This window comes from Oncorhynchus gorbuscha, unplaced genomic scaffold (assembly GCF_021184085.1).
Source record: "Oncorhynchus gorbuscha isolate QuinsamMale2020 ecotype Even-year unplaced genomic scaffold, OgorEven_v1.0 Un_scaffold_1433, whole genome shotgun sequence".
NCBI lineage: Eukaryota > Metazoa > Chordata > Actinopteri > Salmoniformes > Salmonidae > Oncorhynchus > Oncorhynchus gorbuscha.
This window is the reverse complement of record NW_025746214.1, coordinates 36,865-56,519: the sequence shown is the minus strand read 5'-3', so window position 1 is coordinate 56,519 and position 19,655 is coordinate 36,865. Positions and strand designations below refer to the sequence as shown.

The following is a 19,655-nucleotide window of genomic DNA, read 5'->3' as shown; positions in this document are numbered from 1 at the left end:
TACTGTCACTATAATGAGGTGAGTCCTACTGTCTCTATGATGAGGTGAGTCCTACTGTCCCTATGATGAGGTGAGTCCTACTGTCTCTATGATGAGGTGAGTCCTACTGTCACTATGATGAGGTGAGTCCTACTGTGTCTATGATGAGGTGAGTCCTACTGTCACTATGATGAGGTGAGTCCTACTGTCTCTATGATGAGGTGAGTCCTGCTGTCACTATGATGAGGTGAGTCCTACTGTCTCTATGATTACATTTACATTTACATTTAAGTAATTTAGCAGACGCTCTTATCCAGAGTGACTTACAAATTGGTGCATTCACCTTATGACATCCAGTGGAACAGCCACTTTACAATAGTGCATCTAAATCTTTTAAGGGGGGGGGTGAGAAGGATTACTTTATCCTATCCTAGGTATTTATTCCTTAAAGAGGTGGGGTTTCAGGTGTCTCCGGAAGGTGGTGATTGACTCCGCTGTCCTGGCGTCTTGAGGGAGTTTGTTCCACCATTGGGGGGCCAGAGCAGTGAACAGTTTTGACTGGGCTGAGCGGGAACTGTACTTCCTCAGTGGTAGGGAGGCGAGCAGGCCAGAGGTGGATGAACGCAGTGCCCTTGTTTGGGTGTAGAGTCCTACTGTCCCTATGATGAGGTGAGTCCTACTGTCACTATGATGAGGTGAGTCCTACTGTCCCTATGATGAGGTGAGTCCTACTGTCACTATGATGAGGTGAGTCCTACTGTCACTATGAGGTGAGTCCTACTGTCACTATGAGGTGAGTCCTACTGTCCCTATGATGAGATGAGTCCTACTGTCACTCCTACTGTCACTATGATGAGGTGAGTCCTACTGTCACTATGATGAGGTGAGTCCTACTGTCACTATGATGAGGTGAGTCCTACTGTCACTATGATGAGGTGAGTCCTACTGTCACTATGATGAGGTGAGTCCTACTGATGATGAGTGAGTCCTACTGTCACTATGATGAGGTGAGTCCTACTGTCCTACTATGATGAGGTGAGTCCTACTGTCACTATGATGAGGTGAGTCCTACTGTCACTATGATGAGGTGAGTCCTACTGTCACTATGATGAGGTGAGTCCTACTGTCCCTATGATGAGGTGAGTCCTACTGTCTATGATGAGGTGAGTCCTATGATGAGGTGAGTCCTACTGTCCCTATGATGAGGTGAGTCCTACTGTCTATGATGAGGTGAGTCCTATGATGATGAGGTGAGTCCTACTGTCCCTATGATGAGGTGAGTCCTACTGTCCCTATGTTGAGGTGTCTGACTGTCACTATGATGATGGAGCCTCTCTTTGATGAGGTGAGTCCTACTGTCAGGTGAGTCCTACTGTCTATGATGAGGTGAGTCCTACTGTCCCTATGATGAGGTGAGTCCTACTGTCCTATGATGAGGTGAGTCCTACTGTCCTATGATGAGGTGAGTCCTACTGTCCCTATGATGAGGTGAGTCCTACTGTCTCTATGATGAGGTGAGGCCTACTGTTATACATTATTTGAAGTTATAATTATAATTATCTGTCCAGAGGCTGCCCACAACATTCACCATTACTATCTCTGACTGAACGTAATCGTTAAGACACAGTGTCAGCCTGTTCATTATTGTCTATTAACTTCAGTATGGTGGAATATTCCTCCCCAATGTCCATTCCCAGATAACTAGTAGATAACTGAATATAGTGGAGATACATTATAGAGGAGGGTTGATGTGTTCCCTGTCTCTTCCCAGATAACTAGTAGATAACTGAATATAGTGGAGATACATTATAGAGGAGGGTTGATGTGTTCCCTGTCTCTTCCCAGGTGGACATTCCCAGATAACTAGTAGATAACTGAATGTAGTGGAGATACATTATAGAGGAGGGTTGATGTGTTCCCTGTCTCTTCCCAGGTGGACATTCCCAACATCCAGAAACAGAGGAAACATTTAGCCAAGCTGGTTCTGGACATGGACTCTGCTCGCACACGGTGAGGGATGGACTGTTAACAGGCTGGGACCTGATGCTCTCTTCACTGGTCTTCACCTCTTAAAGACATGCTCACGTTTAGAATAATGCTTAGACCGACATGTTCCTTCCCTCAGTGCATGTGTCTCAAATCGCGCCCTAAACCCTATGTTTTTTATTTTATTTATCTTAATTTTATTTTACTAGGCAAGTCAGTTAAGAACAAATTCTTATTTTCAATGACGGCCTAGGAACAGTGCCTGTTCAGGGGCAGAACAACAGATTTTGTACCTTGTCAGCTCGGGATTTGAACTTGCAACCTTTCGGTTACTAGTCCAATGCTCTAACCACTAGGCTACCCTGCCGCCCCTATATAGTGTGCACTACTGGTCAGAAGTAGTGCACTATATAGCGTGGAATAGGATGCCTTTTGGGATGCTGTCGTGTGTGTTGGTTTTCCATCCCTCCTCCTAAACTCTTCTTCTGTCTCCTCCTTAAACCTGTAGGTTTCACCAGTCGTCCAAGTCCTCCAGTCACCCTAGCAATCTGCAGGCGGGCGGGGCCAAGGGGGAGGCCCTCAGAGAGGAGATGGAAGAGGCAGCCAATAGGATGGAGATCTGCAGGGTGAGTCACAGGGTTCTAGAGGTTCAGGCTCCTCCTCCTTCACCTACTGTATTCCACTGACCTCCCCACACCATGAAACTATATTAGCCACTACAAGGTTACTGACTGTATTAAGGTTACAGACTGTATTAACCACTACAAGGTTACAGACTGTATTAAGGTTACAGACTGTATTGACCACTACAAGGTTACAGACTGTATTAAGGTTACAGACTGTATTAACCACTATAAGGTTACAGACTGTATTAACCACTACAAGGTTACTGACTGTATTAACCACTACAAGGTTACTGACTGTATTAACCACTACAAGGTTACAGACTGTATTACCACTATAAGGTTACAGACTGTATTAAGGTTACAGACTGTATTAAGGTTACAGACTGTATTAAGGTTACAGACTGTATTAAGGTTACAGACTGTATTAACCACTACAAGGTTACAGACTGTATTAAGGTTACAGACTGTATTAAGGTTACAGACTGTATTAACCACTACAAGGTTACAGACTGTATTAACCACTACAAGGTTACAGACTATTAACCACTACAAGGTTACAGACTGTATTAACCACTACAAGGTTACAGACTGTATTAAGGTTATAGACTGTATTAACCACTACAAGGTTACAGACTGTATTAAGGTTACAGACTGTATTAACCACTACAAGGTTACAGACTGTATTAACCACTACAAGGTTACAGACTGTATTAAGGTTACAGACTGTATTAACCACTACAAGGTTACAGACTGTATTAAGGTTACAGGCTGTATTAACCACTACAAGGTTACAGACTGTATTAAGGTTACAGACTGTATTAACCACTACAAGGTTACAGACTGTATTAAGGTTACAGACTGTATTAAGGTTACAGGCTGTATTAACCACTACAAGGTTACAGACTGTATTAAGGTTACAGACTGTATTAACCACTACAAGGTTACAGACTGTATTAAGGTTACAGACTATTAACCACTACAAAGTTACAGACTGTATTAACCACTACAAGGTTACAGACTGTATTAAGGTTACAGACTGTATTAAGGTTACAGACTATTAACCACTACAAGGTTACAGACTGTATTAACCACTACAAGGTTACAGACTGTATTAACCACTACAAGGTTACAGACTGTATTAAGGTTACAGACTGTATTAAGGTTACAGACTGTATTAAGGTTACAGACTGTATTAAGGTTACAGACTGTATTAAGGTTACAGACTATTAACCACTACAAGGTTACAGACTGTATTAACCACTACAAGGTTATAGACTGTATTAACCACTACAAGGTTACAGACTGTATTAACCACTACAAGGTTACAGACTGTATTAAGGTTACAGACTGTATTAACCACTACAAGGTTACATACTGTATTAAGGTTACAGACTGTATTAACCACTACAAGGTTACAGACTGTATTAAGGTTACAGACTGTATTAACTACTACAAGGTTACAGACTGTATTAAGGTTACAGACTGTATTAACTACTACAAGGTTACAGACTGTATTAAGGTTACAGACTGTATTAACCACTACAAGGTTACAGACTGTATTAAGGTTACAGACTGTATTAACCACTACAAGGTTACAGACTGTATTAACCACTACAAGGTTACAGACTGTATTAACCACTACAAGGTTACAGACTGTATTAACCACTACAAGGTTACAGACTGTATTAACCCCTACAAGGTTACAGACTGTATTAACCACTACAAGGTTATAGACTGTATTAAGGTTACAGACTGTATTAAGGTTACAGACTGTATTAACCACTACAAGGTTACAGACTGTATTAACCACTACAAGGTTATAGACTGTATTAACCACTACAAGGTTACAGACTGTATTAACCCCTACAAGGTTACAGACTGTATTAACCACTACAAGGTTACAGACTGTATTAACCACTACAAGGTTACAGACTGTACTAACCACTACAAGGTTACAGACTGTATTAAGGTTACAGACTGTATTAACCACTACAAGGTTACAGACTGTATTAACCACTACAAGGTTACAGACTGTACTAACCACTACAAGGTTACAGACTGTATTAAGGTTACAGACTGTATTAACTACTACAAGGTTACAGACTGTATTAAGGTTACAGACTGTATTAACCACTACAAGGTTACAGACTGTATTAAGGTTACAGACTGTATTAACTACTACAAGGTTACAGACTGTATTAACCACTACAAGGTTACAGACTGTATTAACCACTACAAGGTTATAGACTGTATTAACCACTACAAGGTTATAGACTGTATTAACCACTACAAGGTTACAGACTGTATTAAGGTTACAGACTGTATTAACCACTACAAGGTTACAGACTGTATTAAGGTTACAGACTGTATTAACCACTACAAGGTTACAGACTGTATTAACCACTACAAGGTTACAGACTGTATTAACCACTACAAGGTTACAGACTGTATTAAGGTTACAGGCTGTATTAACCACTACAAGGTTACAGACTGTATTAACCACTACAAGGTTACAGACTGTATTAAGGTTACAGACTGTATTAAGGTTACAGACTGTATTAACCACTACAAGGTTACAGACTGTATTAACCACTACAAGGTTACAGACTGTATTAAGGTTACAGACTGTATTAACTACTACAAGGTTACAGACTGTATTAAGGTTACAGACTGTATTAACCACTACAAGGTTACAGACTGTATTAAGGTTACAGACTGTATTAACCACTACAAGGTTACAGACTGTATTAACCACTACAAGGTTACAGACTGTATTAACCACTACAAGGTTACAGACTGTATTAACAGACTGTATTAACTACAAGGTTACAGACTGTATTAACCACTACAAGGTTACAGACTGTATTAAGGTTATAGACTGTATTAAGGTTACAGACTGTATTAAGGTTACAGACTGTATTAACCACTACAAGGTTACAGACTGTATTAACCACTACAAGGTTACAGACTGTATTAAGGTTATAGACTGTATTGACCACTACAAGGTTACAGACTGTATTAAGGTTACAGACTGTATTAATCACTACAAGGTTATAGACTGTATTAACCACTACAAGGTTACAGACTGTATTAAGGTTACAGACTGTATTAAGGTTACAGACTGTATTAACCCCTACAAGGTTACAGACTGTATTAACCACTACAAGTATTAACCACTACAAGGTTACAGACTGTATTAACCACTACAAGGTTACAGACTGTATTTAGGTTACAGACTGTATTGACCACTACAAGGTTACAGACTGTATTAAGGTTACAGACTGTATTAACCACTACAAGGTTACAGACTGTATTAAGGTTACAGACTGTATTAACCACTACAAGGTTACAGACTGTATTAAGGTTACAGACTGTATTAAGGTTACAGACTGTATTAACCACTACAAGGTTACAGACTGTATTAACCACTACAAGGTTACAGACTGTATTAACCACTACAAGGTTACAGACTGTATTAACCACTACAAGGTTACAGACTGTATTAACCACTACAAGGTTACAGACTGTATTAACCACTACAAGGTTACAGACTGTATTAACCACTACAAGGTTACAGACTGTATTAACCACTACAAGGTTACAGACTGTATTAAGGTTACAGACTGTATTAAGGTTACAGACTGTATTAACCACTACAAGGTTACAGACTGTATTAAGGTTACAGACTGTATTAACCCCTACAAGGTTACAGACTGTATTAACCACTACAAGGTTACAGACTGTATTAACCACTACAAGGTTACAGACTGTATTTAGGTTACAGACTGTATTGACCACTACAAGGTTACAGACTGTATTAAGGTTACAGACTGTATTAACCACTACAAGGTTACAGACTGTATTAAGGTTACAGACTGTATTAACCACTACAAGGTTACAGACTGTATTAAGGTTACAGACTGTATTAAGGTTACAGACTGTATTAACCACTACAAGGTTACAGACTGTATTAACCACTACAAGGTTACAGACTGTATTAACCACTACAAGGTTACAGACTGTATTAACCACTACAAGGTTACAGACTGTATTAACCACTACAAGGTTACAGACTGTATTAACCACTACAAGGTTACAGACTGTATTAACCACTACAAGGTTACAGACTGTATTAACCACTACAAGGTTACAGACTGTATTAAGGTTACAGACTGTATTAAGGTTACAGACTGTATTAACCACTACAAGGTTACAGACTGTATTAAGGTTACAGACTGTATTAACCACTACAAGGTTACAGACTGTATTAACCACTACAAGGTTACAGACTGTATTAAGGTTACAGACTGCATTAAGGTTACAGACTGTATTAAGGTTACAGACTGTATTAAGGTTACAGACTGTATTAAGGTTACAGACTGTATTAACCACTACAAGGTTACAGACTGTATTAACCACTACAAGGTTATAGACTGTATTAACCACTACAAGGTTACAGACTGTATTAACCACTACAAGGTTACAGACTGTATTAAGGTTACAGACTGTATTAAGGTTACAGACTGTATTAAGGTTACAGACTGTATTAACCACTACAAGGTTATAGACTGTATTAACCACTACAAGGTTACAGGCTGTATTAAGGTTACAGACTGTATTTAGGTTACAGACTGTATTAAGGTTACAGGCTGTATTAAGGTTACAGGCTGTATTTAGGTTACAGACTGTATTAAGGTTACAGGCTGTATTTAGGTTACAGGCTGTATTTAGGTTACAGGCTGTATTAAGGTTACAGGCTGTATTTAGGTTACAGACTGTATTAAGGTTACAGGCTGTATTAAGGTTACAGGCTGTATTAAGGTTACAGGCTGTATTTAGGTTACAGGCTGTATTAAGGTTACAGGCTGTATTAAGGTTACAGGCTGTATTAAGGTTACAGGCTGTATTTAGGTTACAGGCTGTATTAAGGTTACAGACTGTATTTAGGTTACAGGCTGTATTAAGGTTACAGGCTGTATTTAGGTTACAGGCTGTATTAAGGTTACAGGCTGTATTAAGGTTACAGGCTGTATTAAGGTTACAGGCTGTATTAAGGTTACAGGCTGTATTAAGGTTACAGGCTGTATTAAGGTTACAGGCTGTATACAGGCTGTATTAAGGTTACAGGCTGTATTAAGGTTACAGGCTGTATTAAGGTTACAGGCTGTATTAAGGTTACAGGCTGTATTAAGGTTACAGGCTGTATTAAGGTTACAGGCTGTATTAAGGTTACAGACTCTATTTAGGTTACAGACTGTATTAAGGTTACAGGCTGTATTAAGGTTACAGGCTGTATTAAGGTTACAGGCTGTATTTAGGTTACAGGCTGTATTAAGGTTACAGACTGTATTTAGGTTACAGGCTGTATTAAGGTTACAGACTCTATTTAGGTTACAGACTGTATTAAGGTTACAGGCTGTATTAAGGTTACAGACTGTATTTAGGTTACAGGCTGTATTAAGGTTACAGACTCTATTTAGGTTACAGACTGTATTTAGGTTACAGACTGTATTTAGGTTACAGACTGTATTAAGGTTACAGGCTGTATTTAGGTTACAGGCTGCAATAAGGTTACAGGCTGTATTAAGGTTACAGGCTGTATTAAGGTTACAGGCTGTATTAAGGTTACAGGCTGTATTAAGGTTACAGGCTGTATTAAGGTTACAGGCTGTATTAAGGTTACAGGCTGTATTTAGGTTACAGGCTGTATTAAGGTTACAGGCTGTATTAAGGTTACAGGCTGTATTAAGGTTACAGGCTGTATTAAGGTTACAGGCTGTATTAAGGTTACAGGCTGTATTTAGGTTACAGGCTGTATTAAGGTTACAGACTGTATTAAGGTTACAGGCTGTATTAAGGTTACAGGCTGTATTTAGGTTACAGGCTGTATTAAGGTTACAGACTCTATTTAGGTTACAGACTGTATTTAGGTTACAGACTGTATTTAGGTTACAGACTGTATTAAGGTTACAGGCTGTATTTAGGTTACAGGCTGCAATAAGGTTACAGGCTGTATTAAGGTTACAGGCTGTATTAAGGTTACAGGCTGTATTAAGGTTACAGGCTGTATTAAGGTTACAGGCTGTATTAAGGTTACAGGCTGTATTTAGGTTACAGGCTGTATTAAGGTTACAGGCTGTATTAAGGTTACAGGCTGTATTAAGGTTACAGGCTGTATTTAGGTTACAGGCTGTATTTAGGTTACAGGCTGTATTAAGGTTACAGGCTGTATTAAGGTTACAGGCTGTATTAAGGTTACAGACTGTATTAAGGTTACAGGCTGTATTAAGGTTACAGGCTGTATTAAGGTTACAGGCTGTATTTTAGGTTACAGGCTGTATTTAGGTTACAGGCTGTATTAAGGTTACAGGCTGTATTAAGGTTACAGACTGTATTTAGGTTACAGGCTGTATTTAGGTTACAGGCTGTATTAAGGTTACAGGCTGTATTTAGGTTACAGGCTGTATTTAGGTTACAGGCTGTATTAAGGTTACAGGCTGTATTAAGGTTACAGGCTGTATTTAGGTTACAGGCTGTATTAAGGTTACAGGCTGTATTAAGGTTACAGGCTGTATTAAGGTTACAGGCTGTATTTAGGTTACAGGCTGTATTAAGGTTACAGGCTGTATTTAGGTTACAGGCTGTATTAAGGTTACAGGCTGTATTAAGGTTACAGGCTGTATTTACAGGCTGTATTAAGGTTACAGGCTGTATTAAGGTTACAGGCTGTATTTAGGTTACAGGCTGTATTAAGGTTACAGGCTGTATTTAGGTTACAGGCTGTATTAAGGTTACAGGCTGTATTTAGGTTACAGGCTGTATTAAGGTTACAGGCTGTATTAAGGTTACAGGCTGTATTTAGGTTACAGGCTGTATTAAGGTTACAGGCTGTATTTAGGTTACAGGCTGTATTAAGGTTACAGGCTGTATTTAGGTTACAGGCTGTATTAAGGTTACAGGCTGTATTAAGGTTACAGACTGTATTAAGGTTACAGGCTGTATTAAGGTTACAGGCTGTATTAAGGTTACAGGCTGTATTAAGGTTACAGGCTGTATTAAGGTTACAGGCTGTATTAAGGTTACAGGCTGTATTTAGGTTACAGGCTGTATTAAGGTTACAGGCTGTATTAAGGTTACAGGCTGTATTAAGGTTACAGGCTGTATTAAGGTTACAGGCTGTATTTAGGTTACAGGCTGTATTTAGGTTACAGGCTGTATTAAGGTTACAGACTGTATTTAGGTTACAGGCTGTATTAAGGTTACAGGCTGTATTAAGGTTACAGGCTGTATTAAGGTTACAGGCTGTATTAAGGTTACAGGCTGTATTAAGGTTACAGGCTGTATTAAGGTTACAGGCTGTATTAAGGTTACAGGCTGTATTAAGGTTACAGGCTGTATTAAGGTTACAGGCTGTATTTAGGTTACAGGCTGTATTAAGGTTACAGGCTGTATTTGGTTACAGGCTGTATTAAGGTTACAGGCTGTATTAAGGTTACAGGCTGTATTAAGGTTACAGGCTGTATTTAGGTTACAGGCTGTATTAAGGTTACAGGCTGTATTAAGGTTACAGGCTGTATTAAGGTTACAGGCTGTATTAAGGTTAAAGGCTGTATTAAGGTTACAGGCTGTATTAAGGTTAAAGGCTGTATTAAGGTTACAGGCTGTATTAAGGTTACAGGCTGTATTTAGGTTACAGGCTGTATTTAGGTTACAGACTGTATTAAGGTTACAGGCTGTATTAAGGTTACAGGCTGTATTAAGGTTAAAGGCTGTATTAAGGTTACAGGCTGTATTAAGGTTACAGGCTGTATTAAGGTTACAGGCTGTATTAAGGTTACAGGCTGTATTAAGGTTACAGGCTGTATTTAGGTTACAGGCTGTATTAAGGTTACAGGCTGTATTAAGGTTACAGGCTGTATTAAGGTTACAGGCTGTATTAAGGTTACAGGCTGTATTAAGGTTACAGGCTGTATTAAGGTTACAGGCTGTATTAAGGTTACAGGCTGTATTAAGGTTACAGGCTGTATTTAGGTTACAGGCTGTATTAAGGTTACAGGCTGTATTAAGGTTACAGGCTGTATTAAGGTTACAGGCTGTATTTAGGTTACAGGCTGTATTAAGGTTACAGGCTGTATTTAGGTTACAGGCTGTATTAAGGTTACAGGCTGTATTAAGGTTACAGGCTGTATTTAGGTTACAGGCTGTATTAAGGTTACAGGCTGTATTAAGGTTACAGGCTGTATTACAGGCTTACAGGCTGTATTAAGGTTACAGGCTGTATTAAGGTTACAGGCTGTATTAAGGTTACAGGCTGTATTAAGGTTACAGGCTGTATTAAGGTTACAGGCTGTATTAAGGTTACAGGCTGTATTAAGGTTACAGGCTGTATTTAGGTTACAGGCTGTATTAAGGTTACAGGCTGTATTAAGGTTACAGGCTGTATTAAGGTTACAGGCTGTATTAAGGTTACAGGCTGTATTTAGGTTACAGGCTGTATTAAGGTTACAGGCTGTATTTAGGTTACAGGCTGTATTAAGGTTACAGGCTGTATTAAGGTTACAGGCTGTATTTAGGTTACAGGCTGTATTAAGGTTACAGGCTGTATTAAGGTTACAGGCTGTATTTAGGTTACAGGCTGTATTAAGGTTACAGGCTGTATTAAGGTTACAGGCTGTATTAAGGTTACAGGCTGTATTAAGGTTACAGGCTGTATTAAGGTTACAGGCTGTATTAAGGTTACAGGCTGTAATAAGGTTACAGGCTGTAATAAGGTTACAGGCTGTATTAAGGTTACAGGCTGTATTAAGGTTACAGACTGTATTAAGGTTACAGGCTGTATTTAGGTTACAGGCTGTATTTAGGTTACAGGCTGTATTAAGGTTACAGGCTGTATTAAGGTTACAGGCTGTATTAAGGTTACATGTCATTTCTTATTCTCTTTTCCAGGATCAACTATCAGCAGATATGTATAATTTTGTGGCCAAAGAAATAGACTATGCAAACTACTTTCAGACGGTCAGTACGTTTTCTGTATCATTGCATTGCCCTTCAGATTACATTGACTCCTTTTACAGTCAAATAGCTGAGCGGCTGTTTAAACCTCACCTTTTACCCCTCTGTCCCTTTGTGTCTCTCTGTCCTTCTGTCACCCTCTGTCCCTCTGTCTCCCTCTCTGTCCCTGTGTCTCTGTCCCCCTCTCTGTCCCTCTGTCCCTCTCTGTCCTTCTGTCACCCTCTGTCCCTCTGTCTCCCTCTCTGTCCCTGTGTCTCTGTCCCCCTCTGTCCCTCTGTGTCTCTCTGTCCTTCTGTCACCCTCTGTCCCTCTGTCTCCCTCTCTGTCCCTGTGTCTCTGTCCCCCTATCTGTCCCCCTCTCTGTCCTTCTGAGTCTCTCGGTCTCCCTCTGTTTCCTTACGTGTCTCACTGGCCCCCTCTCTGCCCCTTTGTCTCTGTCCCTGTGTCTCTGTCCCCTCTCTGTCCCTGTGTCTCTGTCTCCCTCTCCTTCCATTTGTCTCTGTCCCCCTCTCTGTCCCTGTGTCTCTGTCTCTATGTATCTGTCCCCCTCTCTGTCCCTGTGTCTCTGTCCCTGTGTCTATGTCCCTGTGTCTCTGTCCCCCTCTCTGTCCCCCTCTCTGTCCCTGTGTGTCTCCCTGTAGCTCATAGAGATCCAGGCAGAATATCACAGGAAGTCTCTAGAGATTCTCCAGAGTGTCCTGCCCACCATTAAGGCTCACCAGGGTGAGTAATGTGTGTGTGTGTGAGAGAGAGAGAGCTCGTCCATGCCTGCACATGTACACATGCCTCGTGTGTCTAACTGTTGTATAATGTGTTGTCCTGCCACAGAGGCGTGGGTGGAGAAGCCTTCGTATGGCAAGGCCCTGGAGGAACACCTGACCATCAGCAGCAGAGAGATCGCCTTCCCCATCGAGGCCTGTGTCACAATGCTGCTGGAGTGTGGCATGCAGGAGGAGGTATAGGAAAAGATGAAGTCTGCTTTACACTAAGTTTCCCAGACCCAGATTTTATTTTTACCTTTATTTAACCAGGCAAGATCAGTTAAGAACAAGTTCTTATTTTCAATGATGGCCTAGGAACAGTGAGTTAACTCCCTGTTCAGGGGCAGAACGACAGATTTGTACCTTGTCAGCTCAGGGGTTTGAACTTGCAACCTTCCGGTTACTGGTCCAACACTCTAATCACTAGGCTACCCTGCCGACCCAAATGAAGCATACTTAACACTAACTTTCCCAGACCCAGATGAAGCCTACTTAACACTAACTTTCCCAGACCCAGATGATGCCTACTTAACAATAAGTTTCCCAGACCCAGATGAAGCATACTTAACAATAAGTTTCCCAGACCCAGATGAAGCCTACTTAACAATAAGTTTCCCAGACCCAGATGAAGCCTACTTAACACTACTAAGTTTCCCAGACCCAGATGAAGCCTAATTAACCCTACTACGTTTCCCAGACCCAGATGAAGCCTAATTAACACTACTAAGTTTCCCAGACCCAGATGAAGCCTAATTAACACTAACTTTCCCAGACCCAGATGAAGCCTACTTAACACTAACTTTCCCAGACCCAGATGAAGCCTAATTAACACTACTAAGTTTCCCAGACCCAGATGATGCCTAATTAACACTACTAAGTTTCCCAGACCCAGATGAAGCCTAATTAACACTAACTTTCCCAGACCCAGATAAAGCCTAATTAACACTACTAAGTTTCCCAAACCCAGATGAAGCCTAATTAACACTAACTTTCCCAGACCCAGATGAAGCCTAATTAACACTACTAACTTTCCCAGACCCAGATGAAGCCTAATTAACACTAACTTTCCCAGACCCAGATGAAGCCTAATTAACACTACTAACTTTCCCAGACCCAGATGAAGCCTAATTAACACTAACTTTCCCAAACCCAGATGAAGCCTAATTAACACTAACTTTCCCAGACCCAGATGAAGCCTAATTAACACTACTAAGTTTCCCAGACCCAGATGAACCCTAATTAACACTAACTTTCCCAGACCCAGATGAAGCCTAATTAACACTACTAAGTTTCCCAGACGAAGCCTAATTAACACTACTAAGTTTTCCAGACCCAGATGAAGCATAATTAACACTACTAAGTTTCCCAGACCCAGATGAAGCCTAATTAACACTACTAAGTTTCCCAGACCCAGATGAAGCCCACTTAACAATAAGTTTCCCAGACCCAGATGAAGCCTACTTAACACTACTAAGTTTCCCAGACCCAGATGAAGCCTAATTAACACTACTAAGTTTCCCAGACCCAGATGACGCCTAATTAACACTACTAAGTTTCCCAGACCCAGATGAAGCCTAATTAACACTAACTTTCCCAGACCCAGATAAAGCCTAATTAACACTACTAAGTTTCCCAAACCCAGATGAAGCCTACTTAACACTAACTTTCCCAGACCCAGATGAAGCCTAATTAACACTACTAAGTTTCCCAGACCCAGATGAACCCTAATTAACACTAACTTTCCCAGACCCAGATGAACCCTAATTAACACTACTAAGTTTCCCAGACGAAGCCTAATTAACACTACTAAGTTTTCCAGACCCAGATGAAGCCTAATTAACACTACTAAGTTTCCCAGACCCAGATGAAGCCTAATTAACACTACTAAGTTTCCCAGACCCAGATGAAGCCCACTTAATACAAAGTTTCCCAGACCCAGGTGAAGCCCACTTAATACTAAGTTTCCCAGACCCAGATGAAGCCTAATTAACACTACTAAACATTCTGATTACAGAGTAGCGTTAATATAGGATTTAGCCGCTAGAGAGTGTTTATTGTAGACAAAGTTACAGTATGTACTAGATTTATATTTCACTATTTATCTCTATGATGACCCTGCTCTGATTCCCTGACTTCCTGACTCCCTGTCTTCCTGACTCCCTGTCTTCCTGACTCCCTGTCTTCCTAACTCCCTGACTCCCTGTGTGTGTAGGGTCTGTTCAGAGTGACTCCCTGTGTGTGTAGGGTCTGTTCAGAGTGACTTCCTGACTCCCTTTCTTCCTGACTTCCTGTCTTCCTGACTCCCTGTGCGTGTGGGGTCTGTTCAGAGTGACTCCCTGACTCCCTTTCTTCCTGACTTCCTGTCTTCCTGACTCCCTGTGTGTGTGGGGTCTGTTCAGAGTGACTCCCTGACTCCCTGTCTTCCTGACTTCCTGTCTTCCTGACTCCCTGTGTGTGTAGGGTCTGTTCAGAGTGACTCCCTGTCTTCCTGACTCCCTGTCTTCCTGACTTCCTGTCTTCCTGACTCCCTGTCTTCCTGACTCCCTGACTCCCTGTCTTCCTGACTCCCTGTCTTCCTGACTCCCTGACTCCCTGTCTTCCTGACTCCCTGTCTTCCTGACTCCCTGTCTTCCTGTCTTCCTGACTCCCTGTCTTCCTGACTCCCTGTCTTCCTGGCTTCCTGACTCCCTGTCTTCCTGACTCCCTGTCTTCCTGACTCCCTGTCTTCCTGACCCCCTGACTCCCTGTCTTCCTGACTCCCTGCCTTCCTGACTCCCTGTCTTCCTGACTCCCTGTCTTCCTGACTCCCTGTCTTCCTGACTCCCTGTCTCCCTGACTCCCTGTCTTCCTGACTCCCTGTCTTCCTGTCTTCCTGACTCCCTGTCTTCCTGACTCCCTGTGTGTGTAGTGTCTGTTCAGAGTGACTCCCTGACTCCCTGTCTTCCTGACTTCCTGTCTTCCTGACTCCCTGTGTGTGTAGTGTCTGTTCAGAGTGACTCCCTGTCTCCCTTTCTTCCTGACTTCCTGTCTTCCTGACTCCCTGTCTTCCTGACTCCCTGTGTGTGTGGGGTCTGTTCAGAGTGACTCCCTGACTCCCTGTGTGTGTAGTGTCTGTTCAGAGTGACTCCCTGACTCCCTTTCTTCCTGACTTCCTGTCTTCCTGACTCCCTGTCTTCCTGACTCCCTGTGTGTGTGGGGTCTGTTCAGAGTGACTCCCTGACTCCCTGTGTGTGTAGTGTCTGTTCAGAGTGACTCCCTGACTCCCTTTCTTCCTGACTTCCTGTCTTCCTGACTCCCTGTCTTCCTGACTCCCTGTGTGTGTGGGGTCTGTTCAGAGTGACTCCCTGACTCCCTGTGTGTGTAGTGTCTGTTCAGAGTGACTCCCTGACTCCCTGTGTGTGTAGTGTCTGTTCAGAGTGACTCCCTGACTCCCTGTGTGTGTAGTGTCTGTTCAGAGTGACTCCCTGACTCCCTTTCTTCCTGACTTCCTGTCTTCCTGACTACCTGTGTGTCTGGGGTCTGTTCAGAGTGACTCCCTGACTCCCTGACTCCCTGTCTTCCTGACTTCCTGTCTTCCTGACTCCCTGTGTGTGTAGTGTCTGTTCAGAGTGACTCCCTGACTCACTTTCTTCCTGACTTCCTGTCTTCCTGACTCCCTGTGTGTGTGGGGTCTGTTCAGAGTGACTCCCTGACTCCCTGTCTTCCTGACTTCCTGTCTTCCTGACTCCCTGTGTGTGTAGGGTCTGTTCAGAGTGACTCCCTGTCTTCCTGTCTTCCTGTGTGTGTAGGGTCTGTTCAGAGTGACTCCCTGACTCCCTGACTCCCTGTGTGTGTAGTGTCTGTTCAGAGTGACTCCCTGACTCCCTGTCTTCCTGACTTCCTGTCTTCCTGACTCCCTGTGTGTGTAGGGTCTGTTCAGAGTGACTCCCTGTCTTCCTGTCTTCCTGTGTGTGTAGGGTCTGTTCAGAGTGACTCCCTGACTCCCTGACTCCCTGTGTGTGTAGTGTCTGTTCAGAGTGACTCCCTGACTCCCTGACTCCCTGTGTGTGTAGGGTCTGTTCAGAGTGACTCCCTGACTCCCTGTGTGTGTAGTGTCTGTTCAGAGTGACTCCCTGACTCCCTGACTCCCTGTCTTCCTGACTCCCTGACTCCCTGACTCCCTGTGTGTGTAGTGTCTGTTCAGAGTGACTCCCTGACTCCCTGTGTGTGTAGGGTCTGTTCAAAGTGACTCCCTGTCTTCCTGACTTCCTGTGTGTGTAGTGTCTGTTCAGAGTGACTCCCTGACTCCCTTTCTTCCTGACTTCCTGTGTGTGTAGTGTCTGTTCAGAGTGACTCCCTGACTCCCTGTGTGTGTAGTGTCTGTTCAGAGTGACTTCCTGACTCCCTGTCTTCCTGACTCCCTGTCTTCCTGACTCCCTGTCTTCCTGACTCCCTGTGTGTGTAGTGTCTGTTCAGAGTGACTTCCTGACTCCCTGTCTTCCTGACTTCCTGTCTTCCTGACTCCCTGTGTGTGTAGTGTCTGTTCAGAGTGACTTCCTGACTCCCTGTCTTCCTGACTTCCTGTCTTCCTGACTCCCTGTGTGTGTAGTGTCTGTTCAGAGTGACTTCCTGACTCCCTGTCTTCCTGACTTCCTGTCTTCCTGACTCCCTGTGTGTGTAGTGTCTGTTCAGAGTGACTTCCTGACTCCCTGTCTTCCTGACTCCCTGTGTGTGTAGTGTCTGTTCAGAGTGACTTCCTGACTCCCTGTCTTCCTGACTTCCTGTCTTCCTGACTCCCTGTGTGTGTAGTGTCTGTTCAGAGTGACTTCCTGACTCCCTGTCTTCCTGACTTCCTGTCTTCCTGACTCCCTGTGTGTGTAGTGTCTGTTCAGAGTGACTTCCTGACTCCCTGTCTTCCTGACTCCCTGTGTGTGTAGTGTCTGTTCAGAGTGACTTCCTGACTCCCTGTGTGTGTAGTGTCTGTTCAGAGTGACTCCCTGACTCCCTGTCTTCCTGACTTCCTGTCTTCCTGACTTCCTGTCTTCCTGACTCCCTGTGTGTGTAGTGTCTGTTCAGAGTGACTTCCTGACTCCCTGTGTGTGTAGTGTCTGTTCAGAGTGACTCCCTGACTCCCTGTCTTCCTGACTTCCTGTCTTCCTGACTCCCTGTGTGTGTAGGGTCTGTTCAGAGTTGCTCCCTCGGCCTCCAAGCTGAAGAAGCTGAAGGCCTCCCTAGACTGTGGTGTTATGGACGTACAGGAGTATTCAGCTGACCCCCACGCCATCGCAGGTTGCCTTACACACCCACACACACAGACAGACACACCCACCCACACACACACCCACACACAGTATATGAAAACACTTAAATACACTCCCATGCATAGTATTTGAAATAAGTATTTAAAAATACCCTCAAATATAATTTGATAGACTATTTCGTTTTTACAAATAACCATTAAAATACTCAACATTTAAAAAAAAGTATTTAAATGTCATGTCACCCACTGTCATGTCACCCACTGAGTACCCACTGAGTACCCACTGAGTACTAACCAGACATGTCACCCACTGAGTACCCACTGAGTACCCACTGAGTACTAACCAGACATGTCACCCACTGAGTACCCACTGAGTACTAACCAGACATGTCACCCACTGAGTACTAACCAGACATGTCACCCACTGAGTACTAACCAGACATGTCACCCACTGAGTACCCACTGAGTACCCACTGAGTACTAACCAGTCATGTCACCCACTGAGTACCCACTGAGTACTAACCAGACATGTCACCCACTGAGTACCCACTGAGTACTAACCAGACATGTCACCCACTAAGTACCCACTGAGTACCCACTGAGTACCCACTGAGTACTAACCAGACATGTCACCCACTGAGTACCCACTGAGTACTAACCAGACATGTCACCCCCTGAGTACCCACTGAGTACTAACCAGACATGTCACCCACTGAGTACCCACTGAGTACTAACCAGACATGTCACCCACTGAGTACTAACCAGACATGTCACCCACTGAGTACCCACTGAGTACTAACCAGACATGTCACCCACTGAGTACTAACCAGACATGTCACCCACTGAGCATGTTTGTGATGCTCTGGATTGACATCTACGACAGCGTGTTCTAGTTCCCGCCATTATCCAGCAACTTTGCACAGCCATTGGAGAGAAGTGGGACAATATTCCACAGGCCACAATCAACAGCCTGATCAACTCTATGTGAAGGAGGTGTGTCGCGCTGCATGAGGCAAATGGTCCCACCAGATACTGACTGGTTTTCTGATCCACTCCCCCAAGGTGTCTGTGACCAACAGATGCATATCTGTATTCCCAGTCATGTGACATCCACAGATTAGGGCCTAATGAATGTATTTAAATTGACCGATTTCCTCATATTAACTGTAACTCAGTAAAATCTTTGAAATGATTGCAGGTTACGTTTATATCTTTGTTCAGTATAGATACTTAAATACACAGGTATTTGAACCCAGGTCTGACACGCACACGCACACACCATCGCAGATGAATTCACACCCCTGCACGCCTCTTACCTCTCTCTCTCTCTCTCTCTCTCTCTCTCTCTCTCTCTCTCTCTCTCTCTCTCTCTCTCTGGCTCAGGCTCTGGTCTCAGGCTCTGGTCTCCATAACAACGAGCCTTTAGCGAGCTCCATTGTCTATATATAACCATTAGATATAACTCTGCTTCCAGGAGATTCTCGCCTCCAGAAATACATACATCAATGTTCAGGTCAACACAATCAACGCTTCTTGTGTTTGTGGAAGACTGTTGTCTTTCACACCTTGTTGCCTATTTCCTTTACACCTTGTTGCCTATTTCCTTTACACCTTGTTGCCTATTTCCTTGTTGCCTATTTCCTAACATCTAAATGACAGCATATTCCCTATTTAGTGCAATACTGTTGACCAGGACCCATATGTTTCTGGTCAAAAGTAGTGCATATTAATGGGAATAGGGGCCCTGGTCAAAATGTGTGCACTATATAGGGAATAGGGGCCCTGGTCTAAAGTAGTGCACTATATACGGAATAGGAGCCCTGGTCTAAAGTAGTGCTCTATATAGGGAATAGGGGACGGTCATCGTGAAGTGCTTTGAGAGGCTGGTCATGGCCCACATCAAGGCCGGCATGCCAGGCACACTGGACCCAGTCCAGTTTGAATAGCGCTCCAACAGAACCGAGAAAGATGCCATTTCCATCACTATTCACGCGGCCGTAACACATCTGGACAAGAGGAACACCTGTGTGAGAATGCTGTTCATTGACTACA

The 19,655-nt window shown here is 43.0% G+C and overlaps 1 pseudogene; it reads left to right on the top strand.

Moving 5' to 3' along the window:
* LOC124022807 overlaps positions 1 to 19,655 on the top strand; it is a 53,336-nt pseudogene that overhangs the window by 12,575 nt on the left and 21,106 nt on the right.